Raw genomic sequence first — 19,864 nt, 5'->3', positions numbered from 1 at the left:
CAGCTGGTAGTTCTAAGTGCACAAGTGATCTCACTACTTAAAAATAAGTATTCCGCTCTCGTGAGGGTTCTTTTTTTAATACTGACCAGATTTCTAATCTTAGCAGCTCTTGGAATGAGCTTAAATAACATTCTGTAATATTCAGAAGGCCTTTCTGACCAACAGATAAGAAAAGCAGATTATGACCATGAATGAAAACTGGGTCAATGGACAGATTATGGGATTGATAAGGAAGCATTCTTATCCCAGAAGTTGAATCTGTGTGCACTTACTCTGTCTTGGTTGTGACAGGCCAGGTTTGAGGGACCCATAACTTTTCTCCCAGCTGGGTTGGAGGTTGTAGGCATGGTAAAGTTTCACCTTGTGAGTTCTTATTTATTCATTTATTTTTTATTTTTTTAACGTGTATTTATTTTTGAGACAGAGGGAGGGAGAGAGAGCGTGAGTGGGAGAGGGGCCGAGAGAGAGGGGAACAAAGGATCTGAAGGAGGCTCCAGGCTCTGAGCTGTCAGCACAGAGCCCGAGGTGGGGCTCGAACCCACAAACCCTGAGATCATGACCTGAGCCGAAATCAGACACTTAACCGCCTGAGCTACCCAGGTGCCCCCGTGAGCCTTTATTTAACAGAGGCGGTGCTTAGGGGCACCTGGGTGGCTCAGTGGGTTAAGTGTCTGGCTGTTGATTTCAGCTCAGATCATAATCTCACGGTTTGTGAGTTCGAGACCCAGTTTGGGGTTGGGACTTGGGATTCTCTCTCTCCCTCTCTCTCCCTGCCCCTCTCCTCCAATATGAACAAACATTAAAAAAATAAAGGAGGTGCTACTTAGCATGATGTTTATGGAAGCAATTTTCTGTGAAGAGTCACAAGTACTGTGTGTATTTTAGGTCTTTTTTCATGATCTTATCTAAGTGAACAAGTTGCCTCCCCAGAGGGATCTTCTGTATTTTGGACGTGCTCTCTTTTAGGTAGAATCAAGAGGTCATCATGTGATTTTTCTGAATTTAGTCTCACAATATTTGGTTCAGTCAATAAATCCCATCAGCTTTGCAAACCATTTTGTGAAAACATTGGTTCAGCTTGTGCTGTCAGATTTTCCCATCCCTGCCCACTTCTGAGTGCCTTTTTTCTCTCAGATTAACTGCCCACAAAGTGAAGGCATTTTAAGTGTTGCTGTTCGGCAGGCACACCAGGTCTCCCGGAAGAAGAGGAAAAGGATGTTCCCGGACTCGAAATATAAGAGAGAGAGATGATGTTTCTAACCATTGATTAGCCCAGCTGCATAATATCTTTACACCCTTAGTTACATGCGTCACCTCTCACTTTCTTCTGATTAAAGCTGAAAATGTTCCTTCTTCCTCTGCTGTCAGTGTCCTCCTCGGCTACGTCCGTGAGCCCACCCCGTATGGCTGATTGATTTCCTTTTCCACCAGCATTCCAAATTGATTGACTGGGATGTATTAACACATCTCAGGAACACGCCGTGGAGATGTTTTTGGAGGCAGCACATTCTGGCGTGTTCCCGTCCAGCTGGGAGAACAAAGACTGATTTGTCTTCCCATGAGCTGGCCAAGGAGGCATCGGTACCTGTGGGCTTTATGCCGCGGGGACCCCAGCCGGGACCCCGCCCCTGTAGGTGGTGAGTCAGCCCGATGATGTGCTGATTGTTGTCGCGTACCAGGGTGGAGACCTGGAAGTCTGTGGGCCGGTAGGGGTGGAGGGAGAGGTTTGCATGTCAAACCATTCCAACAATGTAGCTTACAGGAAAAAAATTGCAAAACACCGATGCCCTGTACCGCCAACTTTTTCCATTAGCACCACGCTTTACACGGGTTCCAAGTCTGTCCCAGGGACAGCAGCTTGGCAGTGTGAAGGGGAAGCAGTCACCTCACATCCTAAGCTTCTGTGGTTGGCTCCCTGTCACCCCGTGTGGGAAGGAATCCCACCAGTTCCTGGGCACCTTCTTCCACAGTCTCATGCATCACTCACACATGCAGCAGCTGTGGGTTCCCTGAACAGGGCTGCTTGGACGTTGTTGGGGCGCTAGAAAATAGCTCCTCGAACTTACGGCCCCTCAGCCGACTGATTTTCAATGAAGAAACCCCAGACAGGAAATCTTCCTTAAAGGTAAAGGGGCCTCAAAGCTGGGGTTTCCCCTCTGGGGCATTATTCTTTGCTCTTCTGTCCTCTGGCCACTTTCATATGAAAAAAAAAATACTTCGCAGACAGTGGTGAATATAAATCAGGGTGCAGTTTTGGAACAACCAGAAGGAATGATAGAAAACTCAGTAAAAATACTTCAATGAGTTCGTTCATTCAGTCGAACGAACTTTTATTTTTTTTACTTAAAAAAAATTTGTTTTAATGTTTATTTTTGAGAGAGAAAGAGAGCATGAGCAAGGTAGGGGCAGAGAGAGAGGGAGGCACAGAATCCGAAGCAGGCTCCAGGCTCTGAGCTGTCGGCCCAGAGCCTGATGCGGGGCGTGAACCTGCGAGCCTCGAGATCATGACCTGAGCCGCAGTTAGAGGCTTAACCGACTGAGCCACCCAGGCACCCCCAGTAGCTCACTTTTAAATGACTACACAGAAATTCATTTGGCAGAGGGACGGCTGTTTCCCTTTTTTAGTGACCTGGACCCGCCCTGAGGTCCTGTGAAAGTTGGTCTTTCTTTGCCTTACTCTCCCTTCTTTGTGATTTTGTTTTGTTAAGGATGGCTGGCAAGATTAAGGATCATTGGATTTTCTATACTTCTATTATTCTTTCTGTCTCTCCAAACATGTTAGCTTTCACGAACTTTAATCTCTCTTCCCTCCTCTTAACTCTGGGCTTTTGTTTTTGACCTTCCTTGGATAGAAATCATGATCTGTTTCTGTTTCTTCGGTCCTGATGCCTGGGAAAATCATGGGGCGCCTTCCCAGCCCTCCAGGGCCCCAGGCAGCCAGAGACCAGTTCTGGGCAGAGTTGTGGAACAGGCTGGGGCTTCTGCACCGTCCCCGCTGCCCACCTGCTCTGTTCGCCTCCTAGGGGCTTGCTCAAAGCACTGTCCTCTTGCTCTGGCTTTCTTTCCCATACCTACTGCTCCTCCCTCAAGACCTTCCTCACTTATTTCTTCTAACAGGTGTTCTCAGTTGCTCCCAGGAGGACCTCACCCCTTCCTCTTCTTTATTCCTGGAGAGCCCTGTCTTTTCATTAAGAGTTAGGGCTGTGGGCCTCACCCATCTGTCAGGATGGAGGCCTCCAGAGGCAAGAGCCACGTCATCTGCAACTAGGTGTGCCCATTGTGGCTTGCTCAGGCTCCACGTTCAAGCGGCACCTGTTTGCAGCGCACCTGTTTTGTGCTGGCATAACACTGGGCCTCGAATCCAGAGCAAGACCCAGGCACAGGGCCTGCTTGCGTCTCTGTGCGATTGAATTGAGCCCTGCCGTTTGCCCGTCTTACATCGTTACACCTTTTATGGTTTTCTCCCAGCCTGGGTCCCTGGGTATTTTTCAGTCTGTGGCATACACTCGCTTACAGGCTTCCTCCTCTTACCTCACCACTGAGTGCAAGTTCTCGTATCTCCTTTCTCCCCATCACGTGCTCTAAGGTCGGTGTGAAATGATATTGTCTGTTAAGTGCCTTGGGTTCCGGAGCAAGGTGAGCAGATACAATGTGGTCGTCCAGGGAAGATTATTGTCAAAGGCCATTGGAAAGTTCTTTCTAGCTTCCATGGCCTCTTTCTTGTCAGCGACCCAGCCAGAGAGAGGATCCAGCCAGAGAGAGGATGTTAAGCTCCAGTCACTTCCTTTTGCCCCGGGCTTGTTACCTAGTCTGGTTTGGCAGGCTGGTTGGAACCATGGTTGGGAAACCGAGTTGGTGGCCTCTTAGGTTGGGAATATGGCTGGTCATTCGGCCCGCCTTCTTCCCACGGTGCTCTTGGGGAGGTGTCTACAGATCTCTGACCCCTTTTAGGTGGCAGGAAATAAACGGTTCTTTAATTAGAGTAAATAATTATTTAATAAATTATAATCATTATCAACTATAAATTTTAATTATAAAGGAATATTAAATAGACTGTTCTTGTTTGAGGTGGTTATGGTCTTTGTGGTAATCTATTTTAAAGTCTTAATCTCCTTATTTATTTTCACGCCTCTCAATCCATTTTGTCATGGGCTGTTTTCAAAGCTGATTTCAAGACCTAGGTGAAAGTATATCGTGAGACAGTCTCTTGTATAAGTTTGAGGAAAGTAATAATCATGGGGCACCCCAGACCGTGAAGAAAGCCTGTCGTGTAGAAAATCATTCTGACTCTGGCGTTAAGACTTACATGTGTTCGAGGAAATGCACTTTGTTGAGTAAGGTATAACAAAGACAGAAGACAGGTTTTTTGTTTTTTGGGGTTTTTTTTTTGTTTTTTTTTTTGTTTTGTTTTGGGCCTTTTTGCATAGGCCCATCACCCACAGTGTCCTTGTCCTAATATCACTCTCCTGGCCAGAATGCCACACTTCTGCTGGGCACACCCTCCTCATGGTGACTGTGGCCTCTCTTTGGAAAATCTCCCCTTTCTAAAACACGTAAGTTTTAGAAAGAGCACATCCTTCAAATCCAGGCATGTAAAGGAGGAACCCTCCTGCAATCCCCAACGCTGCACATGCCTAACAGGACTAGAAAGAGCTAGAAGCCCTCGCTGGACCTGTCCTGTAATCCCTTTCAAGGGCTGTGGCAGAGGTGGGTGGAGAAGGAGCTGGCAGGGATGTGGAAGGGAGCTCCTCCCACGGCTCTCCCTCCCTGGAGTCAGCCTGGACATCAGCTTGTGTGTCAGTCCATCTCCGTTCTGAGAGCCCAGGAAGGGTGAAGAAGCATGGTAAGGAGTTTGAATTCTGTAGGGATTGGGAGGGAGGCACATCTACAGTATCGCAGAAATAACCCTGGCCTTCCTCAAGAGTGATAGCACAGCATCCTGATTTCAGTCTGTCTCTTTTTAAGATGAATTCTTATACGTAGCACTCCTGCACCTTAAGTTTACCTTCATGAGGAATGGTGGTAAGGATCCCAGGCTGTTGTCTTCACCTTTTGTGTGTGTGTGTGTGTGTGTGTGTGTGTGTGTTTATTTTTGAGAGAGAGACACAATATGAGCAGGGGAGGGGCAGAGAGAGCCAGAGACACAGAATCTTAAATAGGCTCCAGGCTCTGAGCTGTCAGCACAGGGCCCGACATGGGGCTCGAACCCATGATCTATGAGATCATGACCTGAGCTGAAGTCAGATGCTCAATGCACTGAGCCCCCCCATATACTCCTGTATCTTTTTTTTTTTTAATGAAACATCGTAATAGTAACAGAGCTAAGTGAAACATAAAGTGATTAAATTAATATGCAGCACAATTAACATTGTTTTTCTAATCTGTTCTATGGTTTGCTCCAATAAGGACTCTTGTTAATTTAAAAAGGGAAGAAGGGGGCGCCTGGGTGGCTCATTTGGTTGAGCGTCTGACTTCGGCTCAGGTCATGATCTCACAGTTTATGGGTTCGAGCCCCGCGTCCGGCTCCGTGCTGACAGCTCAGAGCCTGGAGCCTGCTTTGGATTCTGTGTCTCCTTCTCTCTCTGCCCCTTCCCCGCTCACACTTTGTCTCACTCTGTTTCTCAAAAATAAATAAATGTAAAAAAAAAAATTTTTTTTTAAGGGAAGAAGGGGCGCCTGGCTGCCTCATTTGGTGGAGCGTGCGACTCTTGATCTCAGGGTTGTGAGTTCGAGCCCCACGTTGGGTATAGAGGTTGCTTAAAAATAAAATCTTTCAAAAATAATCAAATGGGAAAGAAAAATAGGTGGTCACCTGGAAAATGGGAAAAGAAAAAGGAATGGGACCAGGGATGAAATTGGATCCCGGATGGGTACCATGAAGCCCGTGCTGGGTCACACTGAGGCCTGGGAGTGAGTTCTGTTTGGCCAACCCAGGGTTTTGTTTTAATTTAATTGCCAAGATTTTAAAAATGCGGTGATTTCATATAAAAATACTAATTTCTTCAGCTTCTCTTGAAAGGTCAAAGATGTCTGTTGGATGTTGTTCTTCCCCAGGCCAAGTGAGCTGGAGGGAACAGGTGCTCGCTGGTTCCCCCCCCCCCCAGCTGCCCTGGACCCCTCCTTTCAGTGACTGGCCTGGACTCTGAGGGTGTTTGAACTTGTCATCTGGACCCTGAGGGTGATTGTATGGTTAAGGGGCTGCCCCCAATTTGGCCCTCAGCCAGACACACTTTGAGACGCAGACCTTGTTTGGCTTAAAGCAGAGGACCTTATTTCTGGCTTCAGTATAGACTCATCTGGGGAACCTCTAAAAATGCTGATGCCTCTGGCTCTGCTCCAGGAGATTCTGATTCACTGGGGTGGGGGGTGGGCAGCTCAGCGTTTTTTGAAAACAGCCCCAGGCAGTTTAATTGTGCAGTGGGGTTGAAAACTTCTGGCACGGAGGGTGCTGGTCTGGGACGTCCCAGTGTTGGTACTTCTGCCCCGAAAGCTAAAAGTGATGTTAGCGCTGTGGCCGCCCCAGCCCAGAGTCCTGACTCAGCTGTAAGATGAGGGCATGGGCTCAATCTCTGACAGGTGCGCACATCTGTTTAAAAGGAAAGAGTAACACGCAGAGTTGGGCTCCTCTGGAAGGATTTAAATTAGCCTGCTGGGCTCTGGGCGCCTGCCCTTCTGGGGACACGCACTTCATGGAGATTTAGAGGACATGGCTCCCCTAAGTTTGTCGAGGTGTGGGGTGTGTGCAGGAGTAGGGGCAGAGGGAGGCACAGGCCTTCTGTAAGCCTGCAGAGAGGACATGGCTGGAGGGTAAGGGCCAGCTTCAGACAGAACTGATAACTTCAGCTGGTCTGTGCAACCTAGGAAAACTTTGTCTGAGAGGCCGGGAAAACACATCAAAGGGGAAGGAAAAATCCAGGGACGCCTGGGTGGCTCAGTCAGTTAAGCATCTGACGTCGGCTCAGGTCATGATCTCAGTTTGTGAGTTCGAGCCCCACTCTGGCTCTGTGCCAACATCTCGGAGCCTGGAGCCTGCTTGGGATTCTGTGTCTCCCCGTCTCTCTCTGCTCCTTCCCTGTCTGGTCTGTCTGTCTGTCTGTCTCTCTCTCAAAAAGAAATAAACGTTAAAAGTATTTAAAAAAAAAAGGGGGGGGGTATAGTTTTTAAATGTAAATACAGAAGGGGAAGGAACAGTCCAAGACAAAGCATGTTCCTTCTCCCTACCCTTCAGAGTTTCCTGCTCCCGTCTCCCGCCTCCATCTTTCTCTGCCCTCTGAGGTATAGAAAAGACTATACTTTGTAAGTGGCTTTTCAGTACTGGGTAGTACTCACCCAACCGTGGAGGAGTGAGCAATATAGATGACGTAAGCTGCATCTGTAAAATACCAGTAACCATACTTAGCTCACAGGGTGGTGGTGAAGTTGAAATGCATTCGCACTTGTATGAAGTGCCTCGAACAGTGGTCTAGAAGAATCGTGTGCACTGGACGGTCGGGATAGATGGGGGCGCAGTGCTGTGTCTGTGAGGCCGGAAGCGCGTTAGTAAGTTAGTAATCAGTCACCGAGAGAAGAGGAACGTACTGGGGGAGGAAGGTACACTCGGGGTGTGTCAGGAAATCTGCATCTTAAAATGTCCGAGTGTAATTCCCCATTACCACTCCCTACTTCATTTAACTTGGGTTTGATCTCTAGACTGGGGGTCAGGCCCCCCCAGAGATAAAAGTCTCGATGCAGTAATCCTGCCAAGTAAGCATTAGAACTGTGGGTTCAGATATGCTTGACTGCAGCCTCCGTGCCCCGCAGCGGCCACCCAGGGGACAAAGACCGTCAGTGCCCTCGGCCTGCCTGGTGTCACAGAAGGCTTTTGTCCACAGTCTCTTTCCCTTCACGCTGGCTGTCAGCCTTTCCGGCTGCTTTCCACCTATCGAGGAAAGTACATCCCCCCGTTCTCCCAGGGTTCGCTTGGATGCTTCTTTTGTACATAAATTAAAAGAGAGTGAAGGCCAACAGGTGTGTTTCTCTCCCGGCAGAGGGAACCTGTGTGACTGGCACTTTCCAGGCAGAAGGCATTCCTGTTTTTATTGTTCACCGTTTCCATCCTCTGTCATCCGTCATAAAGGACTAGATATGGATCTGTATACTATGACTTTTCTGCTTAATGGAAGCACACATAGGAAATAATTGCTTTCAGCTATTGACTTTTGAGAGAGCGCAAGCAGGGGAGGGGCAAAGAGAGAGTGGGGGACAGAGGATCTGAAGCGGGTGTGGGGCTTGAACTCAAGAACCCTGAGATCATGACCTGAGCTGAAGTCGAACGCTTAACCAACGGAGCCACCCGGGCTCCCTTCTTCAGCTGCTTCTAGAATAAGCTATATTCTTTTTTTTTTAATTTTTTTTTCCAACGTTTATTTATTTTTGGGACAGAGAGAGACAGAGCATGAACGGGGGAGGGGCAGAGAGAGAGGGAGACACAGAATCGGAAACAGGCTCCAGGCTCTGAGCCATCAGCCCAGAGCCCGACGCGGGGCTCAAACTCGCGGACCACGAGATCGTGACCTGGCTGAAGTCGGACGCTTAACCGACTGCGCCACCCAGGCGCCCCTAGAATAAGCTATATTCTTAACCAGAACACAATGTTTACAGAATAAAAATGGAGCAGAATCCTCTTTCACAGGATTAAGAAACACTACGTTCAGATTCATCCCTTTAGTTCTTAAGAACAAGGCTTTTGATCATAATACCTAGTTTGGAATATAATAGTGTGACTGAATAATACCAGAATTTTCTCCTAAGTCCGGAGAAAAATGTCTCTCTGTTAAAAGCAAAGGCTAAAACAAGCCCGAGGGAATTTTTAGGATGATGGACACTTCCTAAAACTGGATTGTGGGTGTGGATGCCACACTGTATACGTTTACTAAAACTCACCAAACTATATATACACTTTTAAAAATCAGTAAATTTTATGGTATGTAAATATCTCAATAAGCTCATTTTGAAGCTCACCAAAGAGGAAGAATTTTTTTTTAAGTTTATTTTGAGAGAGCGTGTGCGTGTACACATGAGTGGGGGAGGGACGGAGAGAGAGGGAGGCAGAGAATCCCAAGCAGGCTCCTCACGGTCAGTGCAGAGCCTGATGTGGGGCTCGAACCCATGAAATGGTAAGGTCATGACCTGAACAGAAACCAAGAATCAGATGCTTAACCGACAGAGCCACCCCAGTGCCCCGTAACTCAAATCTTTCATCTAATGTAGCCGTTTGGGGATAAAATAATTTGGAATTATTTGGACCCTATATTTCAGACTGTCTGGCACTCAAAGCTTTGTTCTTCATTTTTTTTTAATCCGTTTTTTCATTTGTCGTAAAACAAACCCAAATGAGTCCCACACCCTCTTAAAAAAGTTGAGTCCTTGTAGCTTCACGCAGAAAGGTGTATGTCCCAAAGATAAGCATCCAGCCACCAGCAGGGTGCCAGGACGATGGAACAAGAAGGTAAATGGAGTGAGACTCAGGACGTGTACAGGCACTCAGATGGACCAGTCACACGAGGCGAATTCAGTGGATTCTTGAAAACATTTGGCTTTTCTGTGCATAGCTGTCCGCTGTTATGCATTTTGCAAACCAGGTGATTTGGAGTCACCCTAATCTTTGTTAATCTCTCTTTTTTGTTTAGAACGGGTTTTGCTTGTTTGCCCCATAGACAGAGTTCAGTAAATCTTGTTCTGCTAGAGTCACTATTTTTTTTTAATGTATTTATTTATTGTGAGAGAGTGAGAGAACAGAGGAGAGGCACAAAGAAAGGGAGGGAGAGAATCCCAAGCAGGGTCTGCTCTGTCAGCGTGGAGCCTGACGTGGGGCTCGAACCTGCGAACCATGAGATCATAACCTGACTGAAACGAAGAATCAGACACTTAACTGACTGAGATGTCCAGGCGCCCCCTACTAGAGTCACTTTTATCCAGTGCTGTTAGGAACAAATGAAGAGCAGGTTTTAAAGTACCTTTTCTTGGGGTGCCTGGGTGGCTCATTCAGTTAAACATCCAACTTGAGCTCAGGTCATGATCTCACATTTCGTGGGTTCAAGTTCCGCATTGGGCTCTGTGCTGGCAGCTCAGAGCCTGGAGCCTGCTTTGGATTCTGTGTCTCCCTCTCTCTCTGTCCCTCCCCTGCTCGCGCTCGCTCTCTCTCTCTCTCTCTCTCTCTCTCTCTCTCTCTCTCAGAAATAATGTTCCATTAGAGGAGCACATCATTCTTAGGTTTTAAAACAGAAACAAAAGGTTGCTGAGAGATGTTACCATCCTAAGACAGAATGCACTTGTTTGGGAACTAAGTCTGTGTCTTTGAAAGTCACATGATTGATTTTGGATAAAAATGTTTAAAGCGATTTGAAAAAAAGCCTTGGGTCTGTGGTTTACAACCGGGAGTGTTTTTAGCCTTCAAATTACATGTTGCATTACAGAAGAATAAACCAAGCGGGGGAACCACTCGCCTCCAGCCCAGCCTGGGCTCAGCATTCGACTGAATCATTTCCTTCAGCAGACGGCTACTGAGCCGTAGCTCAAAGTTCTTCTAACAGGGAGGCTTTGGGGAGGGAATAAGTTAGGGTGGTGGGGGGTGGTGCACAGAAAACATTTGCTGCTTCTCTGACTTCTTCCTAGAATTAGTTGATCTGCAGCTATACTTCTAGGTTAGCATTTCACATGTTTAAAGAACATGAGGATAGCGTGTTTGAAAAATAGGAAGGGGCACAGGAGAGGTCTGTCTCCACCTCTTTATTTGTTGTTAAGATCCTCGCTGGCGATTCTGTTGGGTGGTAGTTTTTGCTGTCTCACTGACGCCTGGAGTGCTGGAATTAAACCCCGCAGCCAGCAGGCTGTTAGTTGGTCAGGAAATTCCAAATGGGTATAAATAAATTCTCTCCAGCAGCTCCTGGGCTGTCTGCCTGCTAATGTGTATAGTTCCTTTAATGACGAGGGAAGTATGCTGGAGGCTTGGCTTCCTGCTTGCTGAGAATCATAGTTATTTTGTTCCTGGGTAGGTAAGTAAGAAAGCCCAAAAGAAGAAAAAAGGAGAGGGTGAAGTTTGGGGGGGGGGGAGGGGAACGCTAGAGGTTATGACAAATATTTGCTTTTATTACAAGCTGGAAATGAAAACTCGGTACTTGGTTTTAGGTTCATTGATCATTTCAGCTTTAGCTGTGGCTTCGACATAAAGATGTCATTGTCGTGGGAGTGAAAGGTTGTACGTAGATGCTACGGTTTGAGTTTCTGCATTGATGGTGTATTTCAATTCCAGAATTTGCTTTTTTGTTGCTAAATCCATTTTTGGTCATTTGTTTTCAGCTCTGTGTTTCGAAGGGGGAACCGTTCTGGGTGCCTGAAAGCTGGCTTCTTGTTCTTATATAAACACTTTAAAACAAAGTAAGGGCTGTGATTCATACAGTTTACCTCAGTTCTGTCCCCCCGCCACCCCACGCCCCAAACCCATGCTGTTTTGTTAGAAAAGCCCAGTGTTTTGGGCTTGTGTGACTCCTCTGCTTTCCACAGAATTACCCTTTGAACTGCCACATTTCCTATATTTACACTTAGCACGACATGCTTGTTTCTGAAGAAAGTTCTGAAGAAACGGCCCTTAGTCCCCAGGCTCCTTCTCTCCTGTGCATGCGTGACAGATATTTCAGGCTGTATTTCAGCAACATCTCATCACGTTAGGTGGTGAACATTAGAGAGCAGTGCCTCCGTGGGTGAAGGGCCCTACTTCGAGACCCATTTGGGGTCGAGTCGTCGCCTCTGAGCGCTGGCACGGAGCACTGGAGAAGAGGGCCATTGTGTAAACCTCAGGGCCCCTGCAGTGTCACGTGCCCCCTTCACACAAAGTGCCTTTCATTAAGACACAGCCCATTCCGTTCCCAGGAACGTAACCCTTTCCGCTTTCTTCCCTCCCAACCGCTCACCTGTAGCCTGGCTTCTGGACTCTGGCGACATGCCCGGGCCAGACCTGATGATGCAGCAAAGGGGGGCCGCGTTCGGGGCCGGTTGGGCCGTGCCGGGTGATGTGACACGTCAGGGAAGGTGCTACGGGATGAAAGGGGCAAAGAAAGAGGCCACGGGCACTGTCTGTGTGGGCTCGTCTGGTCTGACACCTGCCACCATTAACCACTTTCTTCGCTTGAGCACCTTGCGTGCGGTGTCGTGACATTGTGAGTGCAGTACGGTCACAGGGTCATAGTCTGGAAGAAACTTCCGTGGAGTCTCAGAGTCCTACCAGCCCTCTCATTTCATGCATACAACGCTTATCTCTGCCCTGTGCGGTCCCCGGCCCCTGCTGCCCATTGCTTGTTAGTGACCTGGGAAATATTTATAGCTCCTGTTCCTCTTTATTGAAAAGTATACCTTCCCCAATTTAGGCAAGCCAGCCTAGACCGTCACAGAGATGTGCCCCGTGGTCCTAAAGCACACGTCTCCGCACAGCGTGTTGAAGAGGGCTTTACTCTTAGGGCTGCCATAGAGCTGGAAGCCCGAGATGGTTCAAGAAAATTAGTGCCGACTCATGTCCCCTTCTTAGGAGGAAGGAATGTTTTAATTTGGCCATAATTTATTTGTTTTTTAATTTTTTAACATTTAATTTTAGAGGGAGAGAGCGTGCGTGAGCAGGGGAGGGGCAGAGAGAGAGGGAGACATAGAATCTGAAGCAGGATCCGGGCTCTCAGTTGTCAGCTCAGAGCCCGATGTGGGGCTCGAACTCATGGACCTGAGCCGAAGTCGGATGCTTATCCAGCTGAACCCCCCGGGTGCCCCTGGCCATAATTTATTTTTGAAGATTGGGGGTGTTCGTCTACTTTTGCTCCTGTTTTATGTCACCTCCTTCCTGCATAACTGGTGTTGGCCCAGGACTTCTCCCCCTTAACTGGTGCCTGCTCTCCATGCCCCCCGTGTCCCTGTGCTCCCACACGCACATCCCCTGCACGACCCAGCCAACATCTCCCCTATCCGCTGTCGGAAGCCAGATCCAACATGGACCTCAAAGTTTTAGCAAACTCATTGGCTAAACACCTCAAACCCTAGCTTCATGGAGTGTGAGAGAAGAAGCAGGGTGAAGGGGAGCCGTTCTGGATCATCTGGGATGCTTCACCCAGCCACAGAGGGTGATCAGTCATAGTAAATAATAACAGACCGCAGGCATCGATCTAAGCAGTCTGCAACAGCATCGTGAAGCAGGTCTGTTATTTTCCCAATTATATGGCCGAAATAGGATCTAAGTTGCCAACAGCTGGAAAGTGGCAGGACCAGGATTCAATCCCAGGCAGTCTGGCCCCAGAGTGCCTGCTCTTAATCATGACGTCTCTTCCTCCACCCGTCCTCATTAATCTGTAGATGCCTAGATGTGGAGTTTTTCATTTCGACATATATGGATCACACTGCCAAGCACTCAGGGATAAAAAAAAGAAATTCTGCGTTCCTGTCCACCGCCCGCCCTCCACGGCCCGAGACACCGTCTGGTTGGGGAAGACCCGCCTGCTCATCCGCATGTGTAGGCCGAGTGTTTTAGAACAGAAGGAAGAAAGTGACCAGTTCCTCCCAGGGCAGAGCAGTTGGGGATAAGCGAAGCTTCGACAAAGGATGGGCTGTTTGGGTTGGGCCAGGACAGCGCAGCTAATTCTGACAGATGAGAAGGGCAGGGGCGGGTGGAGGGAACAGGACGAGCGAAGGTGGTTAGGCTCAAAGGTTGTTCCTTGGGTTGTGGTTCAGGGTGGGAAGGAACCTGGGAGGTGGTGGCTTGGGGCCAAACTGTTGAAGACTCTTCAGCGCCACAGAAAGGAGCTTTTAGACGTTTTTCCCTCTAATGGGGCTCCTGACCTATCAGTCTGCAAGGTTAATCATTGAGGAGCCCTCTGCGTTGCCAGGGATACCTCAAGCAGATGTAAAATTGGTCAAAGGATACGTCATACAGAACAGCAGAGGCATCAGGCCCCGATTTAAAAAAAAAAAACAAAAAAACCAAAAAACTCAAACCAAACAATAACAAAAAAAGCAAGCTGCCTCATTCGCATCTATGAGCAGAGTCTTGGCTTTGCTCCCTGGTGACTGGCTGTCTGTACTCATGTCCCTAAAGACACAAGCGAAGAGAGTTTACTGTCCTCTCTAGACTCCGCGTATACAGCCACGTATGTGTGTGATTGACTTTGAAAGGACTTCACGCTTATGGAAAATTTACGAAGAAATTCTCACTCCTCCTTCAGCCCAGATTCAGATTCCCCAGTGGTTAGCCTTTTACCACATTTGCTCCGTCTCTTTCCATGTCTGTCCTGCGTATACCTTGTCTCTGTAAGTCTCCTTCAACCTAGAAGAGTTCTTGGCCTTTTCCTTTCTTGCATGACCTTGACGGTTTTAAAGAAAGACCTTCTGTTCTGCAGGATGCCTTTCAAGTAGGATCCATCCACGTTTCCAGACTCACGCCATGCCTTCTAGGCAGGAACACCGGAGAAAGAGCATGCCCTCGGGGTCACGTGACGTCAGCCTTGACCGCCTGGTCCATGAGGTTGTCTGTGAGCTTCCTGCACTGCAGACTATTGTTTCCCTTTGTGATTGATAAGTATTTTCTGGGAAGGTAGTCAGACGCCATTCCAATACCCTGTTCTTCAGCACAGAGTCTCTGCTCGTAAGCTTTATGTCCAGTGGTGAGGATTCCTTCCCAAATCAGCCACTGTTATAGTGGCTGTTAAGTGATGATTTTGTTTTCATAATTCCATTATTCGTTAGTTGGCACTCAAGTGTATTTGTTAGAACATCATGGCCTCGGAGGTCCCTGGTTTATTCATCAGGGTGTCATCTGCTGTATCATCAATCACAGTATTTTGATGCTGAAATTCTCCCTGAGTGGGGCAGTGAGAAGCCAGAAGAAAGCTTCCGAGCCAGGTGGGTGCTGTCTCTAAACTGCTGATCTGAGGGCCACCTGGGTGGCTCAGTCATTCAACTCTTGATATCAGTTCAGGTCGTGATCTCATAGTTGGTGAGTTTGAGCCCCGTATCAGGCTCTGTGCTGACTGCACAGAACCTGCTTGAGATTCTCTGCCTCCCTCTCCCTCTGAGCGTCTCTCTGTCTCTCTCTCACATGAATAAATAAACATTAAAAAAATAAATAAATAAATAACTGGGGCGCCTGGGTGGCTCAGTCAGTTAAGCATCTGACTTCGGCTCAGGTCATGATCTTGCAGTTTGTGGGTTCGAGTCCCCTGTCGGGCCCTGGGCTGACAGCTCAGAGCCTGGACCTTGCTTCTGATTGTGTGTCTCCCTCCCTCTCTCTGCCCCTCCCCAGCTGGCACTCTGTCTCTGTCTCTCTCAAAAATAAACGTTAAAAAAAATTTTTTTTAATAAAAAATAAATGAATAGCTGATCTGAGGTGCACCGACATTTGAGAATAACTGATAGGTGGCACGTGTTCTCTGAGTTCTAGATGTTGTACGCACCTCAGGCCACAGGGAGGGGCCACCTGCAGCGAGATCCTTGTCGGGCAGGCGGGCTATGACAGGTGATTCAAGGGACCTGAAGTTGAGCTGGTCGGAGACCAGCTTAGTGAGTGGAAGTCCTGGATTTTTGGAGAGCATTGCTTACGTTCTCCCAGACTCTGTCCTCTCTGTCATTAGCCTTCCCTGTTAGGTGAGCCGGCCCCTGGCCAGGTGTGGGTAAAGTATCGGCTGGGACGGGAGCCCTAAGGGGAGGTGATAACGCGCTGTCCTGTCTCCTGTCTCGCTCTCCCTCCTGCACGGAGACGCTTGCTTGGTGTCAGGGGCAGTGCTGTCTTCGCTTCACAGTCACGTTGAAGTCCCTGCTGCTCCCGTCCTAGATTTTCAAGGACACACCAAGTTTGTACCCTGCATCTCAGAGCCAGTTAAGTCGGACCCTCCCCCGTGCCACCCCTGTCCCCCCCAGGTTAGATTTATCATGTTTTAGTGACTTTCAGAAAAGGAAATCCTATCATTTTTCTCCACAGTGAGTCATCCGCTGCTTTGAAGAAAAATATTTTCTTTTTGAGCAGCATAATGAGGTCATGGATAGAGCTCCAGGGGACGAGTCCCCGAGAGCCGACCCTGGTCTCCAGCCCAGCCCAGCCCAGAGTGGCTGAGATTTGCCAGACCCTCTCCATTCCCTCCTCAGGATTTCTGGGGAAGGTGTAGGCCGCAGGTCCCCACACGCACGTTGTAGGTTCTCGTGGTTTTAACACTGTGGCGAGCACTTACATCTAGTTGTTTTAAAACTCACACCGTGCAAAAAAATAAAAATTAAAAAAAAATAAATAAAACTCACACCGTGCAAGGGAACGTGTGATACCGAGAGAAGAATTCACGGGGCCTTGGGAGCCACCCACGGAAACCTGATGCAGGATGCTGAAGGGAATTGTGATCCGTACTCCAGCATGTGGCCGGAGCAGTCTTACTAAAATGCAGATCTGAGCAGTTCGCTCCCTTGTTGAGAACCCTTCTATAGCTTCCCAGGGCACTTGGGAAAAGAGTGCCTCCCAGGGCCCTGCACGGCTGGGGTGCAGTCCCCTCTCTGCCTCGCTTGGGGCAGAGCCCCTCTGTTCAGTGCCTGAAAGTGTCAGGTTGTGGGTGTGCAGTTTCTTTATCTAGAGTTTCTCCCACCCCCTTCCCCTCCACCCTGCAGACACACACCCTGCACGGGGTCCTCAGCACAGCGCTGTGGTGGAACGTTCCAGACTCCCTCCTGGTGGGGTCCCCGCTCTGTCCTTGGTGTTCTCGTGCCACAGTCCTCCCCCGGTCTCTTCCATCTCCGCCGGTGCTTCCCAGGTTGACCCAAACGGGCTCTGTGTCTGACGTGCTTATTAGCTCATGGCTTTGGCCCATCGTAGGTACTTGATAAATATTCGCCAAACGGAAGCATAAAATCCTTCTTTCAGTCTGGTTGTTGCATTTGCTCTCGATCAGCCTGCCCTTGATGAGGTGTGGGATTATGGAGCCGGGTGGTGATGGGAGACCGTGGAAGATGTGTCCACGGGCACCGGTTAAAAAAGCAGAGATGAGATTGGCTGCGAGAGGAAGTCTAAACGTTCAGAGGGAGAAGCCAACAGGAGTTGCAAAGAGTTACGGACACGAGAAACCACACCATCTCACAACCTAGCCCTCTCACCAAGCCAAGCCTGTATAATTTGTACACTTGCAGTTGATTGTACAGCAGCTCACTTGGCCTGGGATTTCCTGTGAACTTGTGGCTTAACACTTTCGCTTTCTTTACCGTTGTCATTTCCCGTGTGCCCGAAGCCTTGGGGTGGCTGTTCAGAACAGCTGCAACCTGGAGAAGGCAGGGCGGAGGCAGGCAGGTCCCCGGAACAGGAGGAACTCGGGCTTGACAAAACAGGTTCTGACTCCTAGCAGGTCCTCGTGCGAATGGAAGGACGGATAGGTTTGGTAACTGGGAGGGACAAGGCGTTGGTGTCAAAGTAACTCTTGGGGGAATGAAAGAACAAGAGGAGATCTCATCTGTCACATGTTATCTTAAAGCAGAATGAGGAACACTTGCGTTGTTCTCCTTTGTATTGTGTTCTGCCAGTAGTGTTTCTTGGGGATTTGGTACAGGGAAGGTCCTTGGGTCTGAAAGTTTTGATGCCAACAATGTCATCGGGAGAACTTTCCGGTTAAACCCGTCCAGAAGGATCTGTTCCACTTTGCTCTCTTCTCTGTCCCGCTGATGCGAGCCTAGGAAAGTTGACTTGGAACTCAGTCGCTCTCAGGCTAGGAGTAATTAACTTGGCTAGAACTTCCCCCACTGCCCCCCACCCCTCCCTGAGTTCGTCCTACTGGTTTTCTTTCCTGCCTCTCAGCCTTGGCTCACGTGGAATCTTTTTACTGCTTCTAACAATAGGATGCTTGCAACTCTGCTTGCTTTTTTTTTTTTTTAGTTTGTTTTTGAGAGAGAGAGCATGAGCAAGGGAGGGGCCGAGAGAGAGCGAGAGCGAGAGAGAGAGTGACAGAGAGAGAATCCCAAGCAGGCTCCCGGTTGCCAGCACAGAGCCTGATGGGGAACTTGAACTCTCGAACTGTGAGATCATGACCTGAGCTGAAACCAAGAGTCGGACGCTTAACCGACTGAGCCACCCCGGCGCCCCTCTGCTGCTTTTAAACATGGGAATCCAGGATAATTATGTGCTTTTCGGGGACTGACTCAGCTCTTTGGACAAAGCCTTCGTGCTTTATGGGAGGAGAGACAGTAAAGTTACCAGAATTAGCAAAGTTCTTCATTTTCAACCATCACGTTAGAGTATCTGGTGAAGAAAAATCCATAAAATGTGTGGAAGGGTGGCACATGGGTGTAATTATTTCTCAAGGTGGGGTTCGGCAGTTGGTGATCGGGCTGAGCGTGTGCAGCAGTGACATTGGCACAAAGAAGTCCTTGTCTCCTAAATAATAGATAAACTAATAATACCAAAGTTTTGGCCATTTAAAAGTCCACCAGGACATGTTATTTCAGAAACCTTTGGTGCGTTCTGCTCCTATTAAAGAGTGGCTCCGTGTGGTAGAATGTGTAGGAAATATGTCACGTTTTCTTACTCAGAAGTGGTGTTTTTTTCACCCTGTCACTGGTGCATGATGTCATGCCCCCCCCACCCCCACCCTCCCCCACCCCCGCCCCAGGAGGTGAGGGACTCGAACACCATGACGTACGAGGCCAAACACTCAGTTGGTCTATGAGAAGTTGTTACTCTGCCCCCTGCCTTGAGCGCAGGCCTTCTCCGCCTCAGCACTACTGACATCCCGGGCTGGATGATCCTTTGTCGGGGAGGGTGGGACTGTCCTGTGCGCTCTCAGATGTTTAGTGGCGACCTTGGCCTCTACCCGCAAGATGCCAGTAGCACCCCTTCCAGCTGTGACAACCAAAACCGTCCTCAGATATTGCCAGATGTCTCCTGGGGGGCAAAATGACCCCTAGTCGAGAACCACCACAAACAGGTTAATACGGTGACTAGTTTACTGCCACCTGTCTGATCTCCCACCTCCCAGGGAGTGTGTTAAATTTTTTTGTCTGCCCAAACCAAATATTGTTTGGAAAGTAAGTTTAATTCGCTTGAAAAATCAAGATTGGACAGCTCTTCCTGCCCACGGGTCCTGTCCCCCTGCTTCAATAAAATCACCTTTTTGCACCAGAAAAGAAAAGAAAAATCAAGGTCATGTAATTCTTTGTTAATTTAAAAGAAATTATTTTCAGGGGCACCTGGGTGACTCAGTCGGTGAAGCGTCTGACTGCAGCTCAGGTCATGATCTCATGGTTCCAGAGTTTGAGCCCTGCGTCGGGCTCTATGCTGACAGCTCAGAGCCTAGAGCCTGTGTCTCCCTCTCTCCCTACCCGTCCCTTGCTCACGCTCTGTCTTTCTCTGTCTCGTAAAAATAAACTTAAAAAAATGTTTTTAATAAAAAAATAAATTATTTTGGGGGCACCTGGCTGGCTCAGTCAGTAGAGCATGTGACTCTTGATCTCAGGGTCTTGAGTTCAAACCCAAGTTGGGCATAGAGCTTACTTTAAAAAACGTTATTTTTGAGATATCCGTATCTCCATTTCACTTGACTAATGCTGAAAAACTGCAAAGAAATTTTAAATTATTCCGGAGGCCATAAATTGGGCCACTCTCATGGAGCACCAAGTTTGATAGGTGGTAAATGTAGACATAAAGAGTAGAATTACCCTTAGTTTGTTGATTTCAGCTTCTCTCTGAACACAAGGGAATTTGGCCTCATTGTCTCTAGTTGGTGCTGTCACGTTTGGTGTTTGGTTACCCTAAATTGCAAACTGTACAAACTGGGTCGTGAGAGAGAAGGGGGAAGAGGGACTCTGATACCGTTGATGTTTAGCAAGTAGGTCA

The 19,864-nt window shown here is 48.4% G+C and overlaps 1 protein-coding gene across 6 annotated transcripts in view; it reads left to right on the top strand.

The window, feature by feature from the left end:
• KANK1 (KN motif and ankyrin repeat domains 1) overlaps positions 1-19,864 on the top strand; it is a 206,443-nt gene that overhangs the window by 146,950 nt on the left and 39,629 nt on the right. Inside the window, exon 1 of one of the 6 annotated variants that reach the window (XM_043565805.1) lies at positions 1,987-2,125. The exons of 4 other annotated variants lie outside the window; for them this stretch is intronic. The gene's annotated coding sequence lies outside the window, so the exon portion shown is untranslated. Of the gene's footprint in view, positions 1-1,986; positions 2,126-4,727; positions 4,844-19,864 lie in introns of those variants that run through there. One more of the 6 variants, XM_043565806.1, reaches the window with a different exon arrangement.

This window comes from Prionailurus bengalensis, chromosome D4, assembly GCF_016509475.1.
Source record: "Prionailurus bengalensis isolate Pbe53 chromosome D4, Fcat_Pben_1.1_paternal_pri, whole genome shotgun sequence".
NCBI lineage: Eukaryota > Metazoa > Chordata > Mammalia > Carnivora > Felidae > Prionailurus > Prionailurus bengalensis.
This window is presented reverse-complemented; position numbering and strand designations above follow the sequence as displayed.